Source organism: Xiphias gladius, chromosome 1, assembly GCF_016859285.1.
Source record: "Xiphias gladius isolate SHS-SW01 ecotype Sanya breed wild chromosome 1, ASM1685928v1, whole genome shotgun sequence".
NCBI classification, from domain to species: domain Eukaryota; kingdom Metazoa; phylum Chordata; class Actinopteri; order Istiophoriformes; family Xiphiidae; genus Xiphias; species Xiphias gladius.
In genome coordinates this window covers 19255823-19266545 of record NC_053400.1, presented here as the reverse complement: position 1 = coordinate 19266545, position 10723 = coordinate 19255823, and positions in this window count along the sequence as shown.

The window sequence follows — 10723 nt, the reverse complement described above, 5'->3', positions numbered from 1 at the left end:
AGTTACTATGGATTTTAAATGTTTTAAATTATACATTGAGGTCTTTTGTTACTTTGACATTGCATTTCATTGATTCAGTACATGTGAGCACATTCATTTTTCAGAATTCATGTCATGTAGCCCAGAGTCAAGAAAGAAAGAAAGAAAAAAGAAAGATCACTCAGAGGAATAAAAACAATACAGTGCCATCGATGTCTTTAATTATTTAAATTAAAATCCTACTGATGAAGTGAGACAATTTTAGTTCTGTGTTTACATATTGAACTGTATGCACTAATATGATGTGATTCAATTCATTCTATAAAGTCTCTTAAATTATCTAAACATTGTTTTAACAGTTTCAGCATGTTTTGAGCATATTCTTTATGAAAATCTCCAGTAAAAATCAGACATCTGAGAAAAATAGCCTTTGGACTGATAGTACTCTATATTCCACCACCTTTTTTTTACCTCAGTGGCAAAAGCTTGAGTTTGTGTACTGTTTCTCTAAGGAACCTGCCTCTTCTGAAGGAAAAATACTTATTTTTAATTTTAATTTTCTGTCCAAACTTATTAGGTTCCAATGTTAATTTGAAATAGTAGAAATTATTTATATGGTAATGAATGCTGAGACAGCAATGTGTGTGTATCTGTATGATGGATATGTCATATCAGACAGGACAAGGTGAGGGACGCACTGCTTTGAATGCTCCCACAGAAACAGAAGGTGGTGGTGCATCTCTCAAAGACACCCAAGAAATCCTCTTAATAAAAGCTCCTCCATGTCCTTTTGTAATCCTGCTCGGTATTATCAGTACGTTGCAGCTAAGTGTTGCAATTAGACTGGCCTTTTTCATGCAAATCAATTTGACAGCACAACAATCAGTTAGTTATGCTAGCTCCTGCTCTCTTATTCTCCCCTCTCTATTACTTCGCTCCCTTGCCCTCTCCCTCCCTTCTACCTCATTTTCTCTGGCATTTGCAGAGGTTGCTACATTTGCATTATTTATCATATAAGGTTAGAATATTCACCACTCAAGGCAAGAGCATATGGTTATTAGCGCAGCATTACAAATGTTAAATACAAAATGCAGTCATTAGCCTCACTCATGCTCCAATGCATCGCCAAAATATAACAGGATCATACTGCATTTTAGCTGTTCAAATCAAACATGGGATGATGGAGGAGGGATCTGTCCAGGGCTCATGTTAAAAAAAAACATGCAAAACCAAGTAAACAGGTCTTAATACTAGAGTTGACCTGTTTTACATATTTCATCCCCTTCTCCATGTGTTGAGTCCTGATACCAGGAATCCAGGTATCAATTTACCAAAAACATGCAGACAGCAGCCAAACTACACATGACAGGTGGCAATACAGTCTCAGGCATTAATAAGATGCAAACACAAACACACACCTACACTGCATATCTCGCTATGATACATGCACATGTTAAAGGCCTCTCCAGCAGTACATCCCTCATACATTATGATGCATGGGCTGTTGGAAGGCTGGTCATTGAGAATATGAGGAGTCCCATCCAAGGCATGGACTTATGCTAGTATGATGGATAGATGTGGCTTTATTACCATTAAAAAGTAATTTGCAAGACAAATATGGACATGCTTTTTGAATTATGGTTACTTTAACACTCACTGGACCTGGAGTCAAAATTACAAACAAGCTGTTGTTTTGCTGTCATGACAACTACTGATTGCTGCAGATTTCATCCAGCATCAAATTCTTTGCATATGCAATAGCGCAAATGAACTGATAAATTATGGTGGACATAAGTAGGCTGAAGTCAATATGACCATAGCTGTTTTACAGCCAATTGTCCAATATACAGCATTTATGTGTGAGTGTGTGTGTGTGTAGGTGTGTGTGACTGTGTGTCACGTGTGACCAGAGGGCCTTTTAGTTTCACAGTGGTGGTGTCTCATTAATGTGCCAGCCTACTATAAAAACGATCTAAATTCATCTCTTCATCAAAGTCCTTAGTTAAGTACAGAGGCAAGATGGGGAGACAGCCAGGCTAAAATCAGAAGGAAATAACTGCATGTGATCTTTTTTTCTAAGGGTCAAATAAATTAAATTTGACAGAAAAAATATCGAGGGAGAATTTAAAAGAGATAAAAAAGAGCTGTGGGTGAGAGATGAGAGAGAGACTATATGTGTTTGAGAGGGGGAGAGAGAGAGGAATAGAGAAACATAGCAGAAGTGCTGCAGGATGGTCTATGTGCCTTTAAACTGAAGTCTCAATCTCACATAGTTTTGTTCCTTAAAAGGAAATCAGAGGGCTTAGCTGAGGCATTGCCTTGAAAGTCATGAATAAACATCAGATTGCCTTTCTGTGCATACATCATACATCACAAGATGACACTACCTAATGGAGGAGGGTTCCTCGCCCTCCAAAACATGAAAAGGCAGTGAAATTACCCACCAAACCATGCAGCACGGTTCTAAAATGGACCACTGAGGGAGAGAAAGGGAGGAGCTAAGGGGAGGATTGTGAAAAGGAATCTCTTAGTAAAATGGATCCCTGTGATAACCACATTCGGTCCATGTTGGCGAGCATATGTTCAATGCAGGAAAAAACAATATATACTGCAATATTAATTTACAATTACTATGAGAATCTGGTTCCTTTTGCATGTTTCTAGATTCTGTTTCTCAATTCCTGTATTCCCTTTGCCACAAGTGAGATCCCTCCTATCGCTTCTGCAGGTGTTGATTCTAACAGCATATTAAGTAGTGCTTGCCATTTCAGACCAGACATTTAACAAAGTGAGAGAGTTATTATTCCAGGCTCTATAGGAAATAAATTGCATTAATCCGTGTGATTCTACTCAGAGAGTGAATTTGTTATGAGTGGCAATGGACTGACTACAAAAATGTCATCTGCTAGCCAGGACAGAAGACCTGCTGATAAGAACAGCTGCCTGGCTCACACTGTGTCACCTCCCAGAATGCACATGCAGGCAAGATGCTGAACCTGGTGAAGAGGGCAGAGACAGCCAGATGCACAATCAGGAGAAAGACCACACGCAAGGAGGGAAAGGGGGCAAGTGAACAGTGACATGAAAAGAAGGAGGAAGCAGAAGACTCACAGACAGTTCAGCATAGCTGGATGGATGCAGTATTGCAGTGTAACAGGGTAGAAAGCCTCCTAGGAGGGAACTGACTCAACCATGATTGTACTGCAAATGTTCACCATTGTGCTAATTGTAAAAATGTAGTTTCAAGCACACTGAGATTCTAAAATCTCTCAATGATTTCAATCCTAAAGAGCAAACTCCTTTTGTCATTAACACAGCAAACATGTAACTGCAGTGGATAAACTTTGAAATCACTTCTTAATGTAACAAAACACCCCTGAAGAAAAGGTCTGATAAAAATTCATTTGGAAAACACTTAGTAATTCGTCCATGAATAATTTGTGGTAGGGTTATGAAGAACAGACAATCATTTTGAACTCACGCTTGTCCTCCATTTCCTATCAGCAAGCGTGGGTGCATCAGTATCTGCAGAGAGCCTTAGGCAACTATGCGCAGGACATTTCCACGGAGGATCACTGGGAAAATATCCATCAGAGGGATATACTAATTAGTCCGAGTCTATGAATGCATGTGTGTACGTGTATGTGTGTGCATCCCTGTGCATGTGCATGTTGGGGCAGAGGGATGTACACCTCGCCAGGCATGAGAGCAGTGTTGTGCAGCCGAGTGCAGTAATTTCTTTGATCATTTTTAATGGCCATTCTTTCATGTGAGGCTGCAGCTCGCACACAGCTCCCTGCAGGTGTCATCTCATTCCTTCAGTTGTGGGATTAGTATGCGGCAGGCAATAAAAAGCCAGGCCATTACACTGTGCAGCACACATACATAATCTCAACACAGTAGGATCATTACCTTTTCAAAGGATGATATCATCTCACAGTCTACAGAAAGACACAAAGAAAGTGATAGAAGCTGAGCAAAAGAGGAAAGGGAACCAAAAGGAGACAGAAACAAAGAGGCAGCAAAACACAGCTGCAGTTTGGGACGGAGGGGGTTAGAGAAAGAGCTATCAATCAGCATTGCAAATAATGGCAGACAAGCAGGCAGGCTTCAGTTCCCTCCGAAGGCTGGCATGATATGGACAGAGTGCTACCTGTTGTATTCTGAAATAAAGTAAAACCATCCTCACCTCTACCATTCTACAGTCTTTAGATAAATTATTTAGCCATTTCAGACTTTCTTTCTTCTCTAACTTGCAATATGGTTGGAAAAATCTCATATTCTGAGACTGTGACTAAAAGAACCAGCCAGGTGCCACACCAATCCCTAAACTAAAATTGAATGATAACACTCTAAAACAGTCCATCACAGAAAAAAAAAAATCCATCCAGCTCAGTCCTGCGAGTCAGAAAGCTGGCAGTGGTAGAACTTCTAACAGAAGCCCCACATATACTGTACTCTACACACCAAACACCAGTTTCCATCCAGTAACTAAAAAGCTCTCCACGAGGGCAAAGAGTGCTCCCACTGTGCCTTTCACAAACTCCTGCACTAGTGTAAGCCAAGCAGACAGGTAAAAGGTCTGTAACAGCAACTAAAAAAGCCATTTTCATGATATGTGAATCTGTCCAAACCAGCATGTTGTTTCATTATTAATAGCTCTCAGGAGGCTCTGCTAGTTGAGAAAGACGGCTGGCTTATCTCATCCACCCTCATACTGTATCTCCCATGGTGGTCCACTGAACCCAGTGCAATTTACACACAGTTTTTATCTATTCACTCAAATCCTATAACCTTCCCTCCCTTCAGCGAGACACCTTTCCTCTAGAAAAATGTGTTCATGTATGTATTGTACAGTAAATGTACAGTATATGGGTGGTATGCAGTCTAAAGACTGGGGGAGGCCTAGTTAATCACTGTTTCCATTTCACTTTTAATTAGATCAAGGGTTCAAACTATGATTATTTTATAATGGAGTACTCAACCAATTATTCAGACGATTAATCAAATAACTGGATGAGAATTGTCTAAACAGTAAATACAGAGATGTAAATTTACTGTATGTACTATATCAGAGCAACTGAATAGGCCAAGTCTCTTTGAAAAGTAATGGGGCTTTTTTGTATTAAAACTTTTTGGGATGGCGGAGGCCAGAAGTTTCTCTATTTTAATTTATCACATGCTTGCTTTTCCTGATTTTTATCTATACAGTAGGTTGTTTTTGTTTTTTTAATTTTATAAATTCTCAGTATTGTTACTGATGTTTTTTCTTAAATGAATGGTAAATGGACACATACTGATGGCACAGCCATCAGGGGCAATTTGAGGTTCAGTATCTTGCCCGTGGAAACTTCAACATGCAGACTGGCGGAGATCGAACTAGCAACCTTCCGAAAAACCGACCTGCTCGTCCGCCTGAAGCAATACATCCCCTCACCTACAAATATGAAAACTCTAATATTAATTAGAATTAAAGTTCCCTCCTAGGATACTTTAATCATATTAATTAAATAATTTGTATACCACTGGAAATGGAAACTTAAAGAAACCACAGAAGTTAAAGTGATATTTTACTTCACCAGAAGATTAACACTCTTATGTTTTCCCATCTCCCTCTAGTCTTTATACCACAGCAAGCCTAACTCAACACAGTAATTAGTTGACTCCAGAGAAATACGTAATATGATTCTTGAGCTTTGCATTCAGGAAAAGCTGCTGAGATCCGGTTTACTTTAGTAAGCCCATTAATCACCAAGAATCTGATAATATCAATTATTTCAGTAAACAAGGAAGTCTAGATCAAGCCTTTGCCCCTCACTCAATCCCTCAATTAAATCACCAAACAGACAGATTTAGCAGCTAATTGGAACAAAACTGAGCTTTGTGAGGGATAATTGAGGATTTTTATACAGTGTGTAAATGTGTCTGTAAGGAAAAAAGCACACTGTATTTACAAGAGGAATGGGGTATGGTTGTAACATCTAATAATGGGAGATGACCAGTCATGAAGTCACATGAACAGTAATATGATGTTTAATAGTTTAGTAATGTTTTAAACATTTGCTAACAGACATTGAAAATTCTAAAACACATTTCTTAGTATACCCCACCTGTGTTATCTCAGTCTACTTATTACTTAGTTTTTGATGTTAAGGGCCTGGTGTTTCTTCTTTAGCAGTTTTCGTGGTGTTAATATTTGTTTCAATGTGCTTTTTTAATATACAGGAAGTCTTGTATGAGACTGAACACCATCAGAGGTAAAAATATATTTCTATAATTTTCATTGGGCTTTGGCTTATCTGAGCTACCTAACTGCTGTTCACAACTGGCCTGTTTTTGAGTGAAAGTGAATTATTGGAAGTAAAAACATCTCCAAGAGGGCCTGTCTGACAGGCCCTCTGATTCCCTAGGTCCATAATGGAAGGCTCCCACTGGTCTGATAAAAGGCCTGGGTTCCTGCAGCAAATGATGCCTTTCTCCAGACTTTTGCCTACGCCCTGCTTTTAATTGGCTTCTTCTGTAGCTGTGGACCTTAATGACTTTGTTCCGGGATTAAAAGCCTCAGAGTGTTCAGGCAAGGCAAGGGTTCTAACCTTTCCTTGGCTGCTCTCTCTTTCCTGCTACACCCCTCCCTTCTCCCAGATTTATCTTGCTCTTTTTTTCTCTACATTCCACCTCTGTCTCTTCCCCTTTTCCTCAATCCCTTTTCGCATTAATGTGTTATGTGTAGGTTTCAAATATGTGTAAAATATGTGATATGTCAAATATGTGAAAAGCAGCTGTGCAGCTGCAATGAGTAACTAGGGACAATGACATGATCTGGCTTCTCACCCATTAACTGTGCCAAATGTATTTGATGGTAATATGTTAGAATGCAAACATAATATAGATACCATTACTAGTGTGTGGCCATTGCATCGGGGCACTGAGATTTTGAGATTTGAATCGAAAACATATAGAAGGCCCGGCATTCTTTTAATAGTTTTCTCATTTTATTCTGTTACACAGAGAGATCTCTTCTACATTGCCTTTATCATTACATCATCTGGTATGATCTGCCCTCATTCATTAAAAAGGTGAAGTCATGAAGAGTTTAATCATAGAAATACTGCAAGACTACAGTATAACTCAGCTGTTAAACAAGACATGAAAAGTGTTTGTATAAATCGGTGTAATTTGAGTAATTTAGTAATTCATTCAGTAATCTAATTTGATTCTGCCAAATGGGAAATTTAACACAGGCCTAAAAATGCTTGTTCACGAGAAGTAATGGCATACTGTTAATGGCAGTACTTAATTGTAAAAGGTAGTTGAAGTTCCAAAACACAAATGTCAACATTTGTTTAAAAATGGGTTCATTCAGTGACAGGGAAAAAGACTGAACTAATGTTTGTGTACCTACTGCAAATGCTTAAATTTTTTTTGTGTGTACATTTGTGAGTCACCTTAAGTGAGGTCATTTCCTCAGAACGGCTGTCAATCCTCCCTCACCCCCACCACCCAACCCTCTCTCTCCCAGATGCCCAGACCTGGCCAGTGCTGAGTGATAGACTAATCGATGTGCAGCCTAATCAGCCAGCTTAACTCTAATACCCTGGACAGGTCCACATCATTATCATATCTGCCTCCACACGTTTCGAGGTGATATGCAAGAGGCAAAAGATTAAAGACAATCTTGTAAGGAGGCAGCACAATTTTTTAATGTGTTCACCAACCCAAAAGAGGCCTGAGGATGCTGGCAGCAGCGAGAGGGAGCTTAAGGTAGAAAGAGTCATGACCAAAAAAAGAGGAAACCCAGACAAAAACTTCATGTCAGGTTTCAGGTTGAGGCTGCACTTTCTCTGCGTGGGGAGCATCATGCAGAAGGTTGATCATTAACATTATTGAGGCACAACCACTTCAAGAGTCACTGGTCCCTGCAGCCAGGCCAATGTCAGCCCATTACTGGGTGTCTATTAAAGTGAAGAGTTTATATAACTTAAGCACATATTTAGGAGAGCTCAAGGAATTTAGACCTAGAAACTATCTATAAACTGCTTTACACAAACTGTTTACAGGCAGTAAATGACGCATAAAAGAAGAAACAGGTTTGAGGTTGATGCTGGGAGCTGGGGGCATGTGGTAAGAGTCTGCACACTTAATGCAATTATCTTTACACAGACACACACACACACACACACACACACACACACACACACACACAGACACAACATGATCTGGTGTTGATTACACTTAGCAAGGGGATGACTAGACAGCCACACTTCCCAACTCTTCCGCATGATAATGCCAACAATGCAGTACATAAACACAAAAACAAAGATGTCAACTGAATCTGAGTCAATGTTTGAATACATAAAAAAAAAAGGTTTAATCACAAATCATCTGTATAATGTGTCAACTTGTCTCCTGTTAAAACAATAATCAAGTTCAGCAAACTTGCATGTGTCAACCGTTAAGCATGTCTTATTTATGGATGTGCCTCCAAATGACATAACTCTACATGTGTTCTTGTCTTTTGGGGAGATGTAATGAATGAGAAGAATGAGGAGGTTTGAATTTCATAATAAATAAAAAAAACGTCAGCCTTATTAAGTTTAAAGGAAGGTGACATCCCTCTCAGTACTCGATTTTCAATATGTAGACAGACAGAAAAAGGAGAAGTTTTGCTCCAACCCTAATGCTCAGTTTGCTATCGTCACCCTTGTAAACAAGTGCATTTCCTAAAATCCATAGGAGACTTTGGGTGGGTAACGGTTTTTTTACACAGTTAGCCCTCTGCTAAAATTTATATTTAGCAGAGGGCTAACTGTGTAAAAAAAATTTACAAATGAAAGTCAAGCAATTCAAGAGATGGCACATTCACAAACTATCTTCAGCTATCATAAAGCACTAGTATTGCTGCATCATTGATCACAATTTGGCTGTTATTGGTTTAAAGTATTTTTTTGTATGTTTCACTTCATTTAAAGTGTTACTATGCTTGAGAATGAATGCCTCTTTCTCTTAGTCAGGAGTGTAACTTGGGGCAACGACTCCCCATCATCATTAATGTTTAAGATGGCTGACAACTGTGCTTCTGACAGTTTCCAAAATAATCGACATGTCAATCATTGACGGGTGTGAGGCCAGCTTTTAGAGGGTCCCTAAGGTGGCTGCTTAGAGCACGCTCAGTTTAACACAGTGGCAATAAGAGAGTGTAAACAGAGAAGAATATAGACTCCAAGATTGACTGGCTGATCAATGCCATTGATCATTTAGCCCACAGTACCTCCACTTCTTTGTATGGGCTGCTCATTTTCCCCTCAGTCATGCCACTCTCAGGCTTCAAGCTCTGGATCACAACAACCTTCTACTCAATCAATCACCAACAAATGCAGCCTGCAAACTTATCTCTAGAGGGAGACAGAGAGAAAGGCCACAACAAACATTACGTCTGGTTAATGGATCCTGACTAAGATATATATTAAAATAGAGCATGACACACACGAACAAACACACACACACACACACACATACATACAGACGCACATGTATTGACTGCTTATTTGATATAATTTGATCATATATATATATATATATATATATATAATTATTTTTAAAAATTTTAAGCTTAGATTACACTGGGTGTCTCCTCTTTCTCAGGAGTTGGTGGAGACCAAAAGAGAGCTAAAAGGAGCCTAATCGACTTGTGTTTTTGGCTTCCATGCAGCACCAAGTTGGGAAAAAATGCGAATTCATCCTAAATCCACTGATACTGCATAGGTTGTAAGTATCAACAACATCTCCTTAGACCTTTATTAGTTGTCCTTTCAGCTTACTTGAAATTACAGGGGCATTGTGGAGTTCATAGTTAAGGAATATATGCGGGTTCTAGATTTAATTTCTATTAGTAGGGTTCAGGAGGCACTCATATATGTTTCATGTTGAATTAAATGTCATGGGTGTATCATAACACAACAATTTATTTACTGAATTGAATTCAATACCCTACAAGGGCAATTATATGGAGCAGTTCTCCACCTAGATCAAAAGACATACACAGTAGGTTGGTAGAAAGAAAAATACTGTCAATCACAAATTAAAAAATTTCAACAGTTACAAGCTTAAAATAACTATATGTTGAATAGGTAGTAATAAATTAATTAATAAACAACAGTAACTAAAGATTCAAAATCTAAAAAGATTCACAAGGTAATGAGGCTGTACATAAAGAATAAAAACCTGTATCGCTATACTGATGTTAAGAGCTGTACTTTTAAGTCATATGCTGACTATAACCCAAGTATGACCCTTTTACAAACACTAATAATGCCCTGGTGCTAATTCCTGTGCAGATGGTCTTATTTACAGGAAATGTTCATCGTGTTGGGCTTAGATTACGATATATTTATTGTCATAAAAATGATTGCTGCTCTGTGAACAACGAGGTTGAAAATTGTGATAAATGACCCAAGTTGGGGAGATATTTACTTTTCAAAACATACTTTAGTGGTGTTGAAAAAGAGACAAACCCAAAGTGACACCTGGTATCCCTAACTTAAACACCGAAGCAAACCTATTAGTTTGATTCTGCCTTGATGCCAGCCAAGTTGACCACTTTAATCACTGTACAGGGTGATATATTTTGGCAGTATGCACTCTGTGAACTGTGGACCCTACATTAAAAAACAAAAGACCCTCAAACACAGACCTAATTTTCCCATTCTAATATTTTGTTAAAAGTCTTTGTATGGAAAAAATGAAA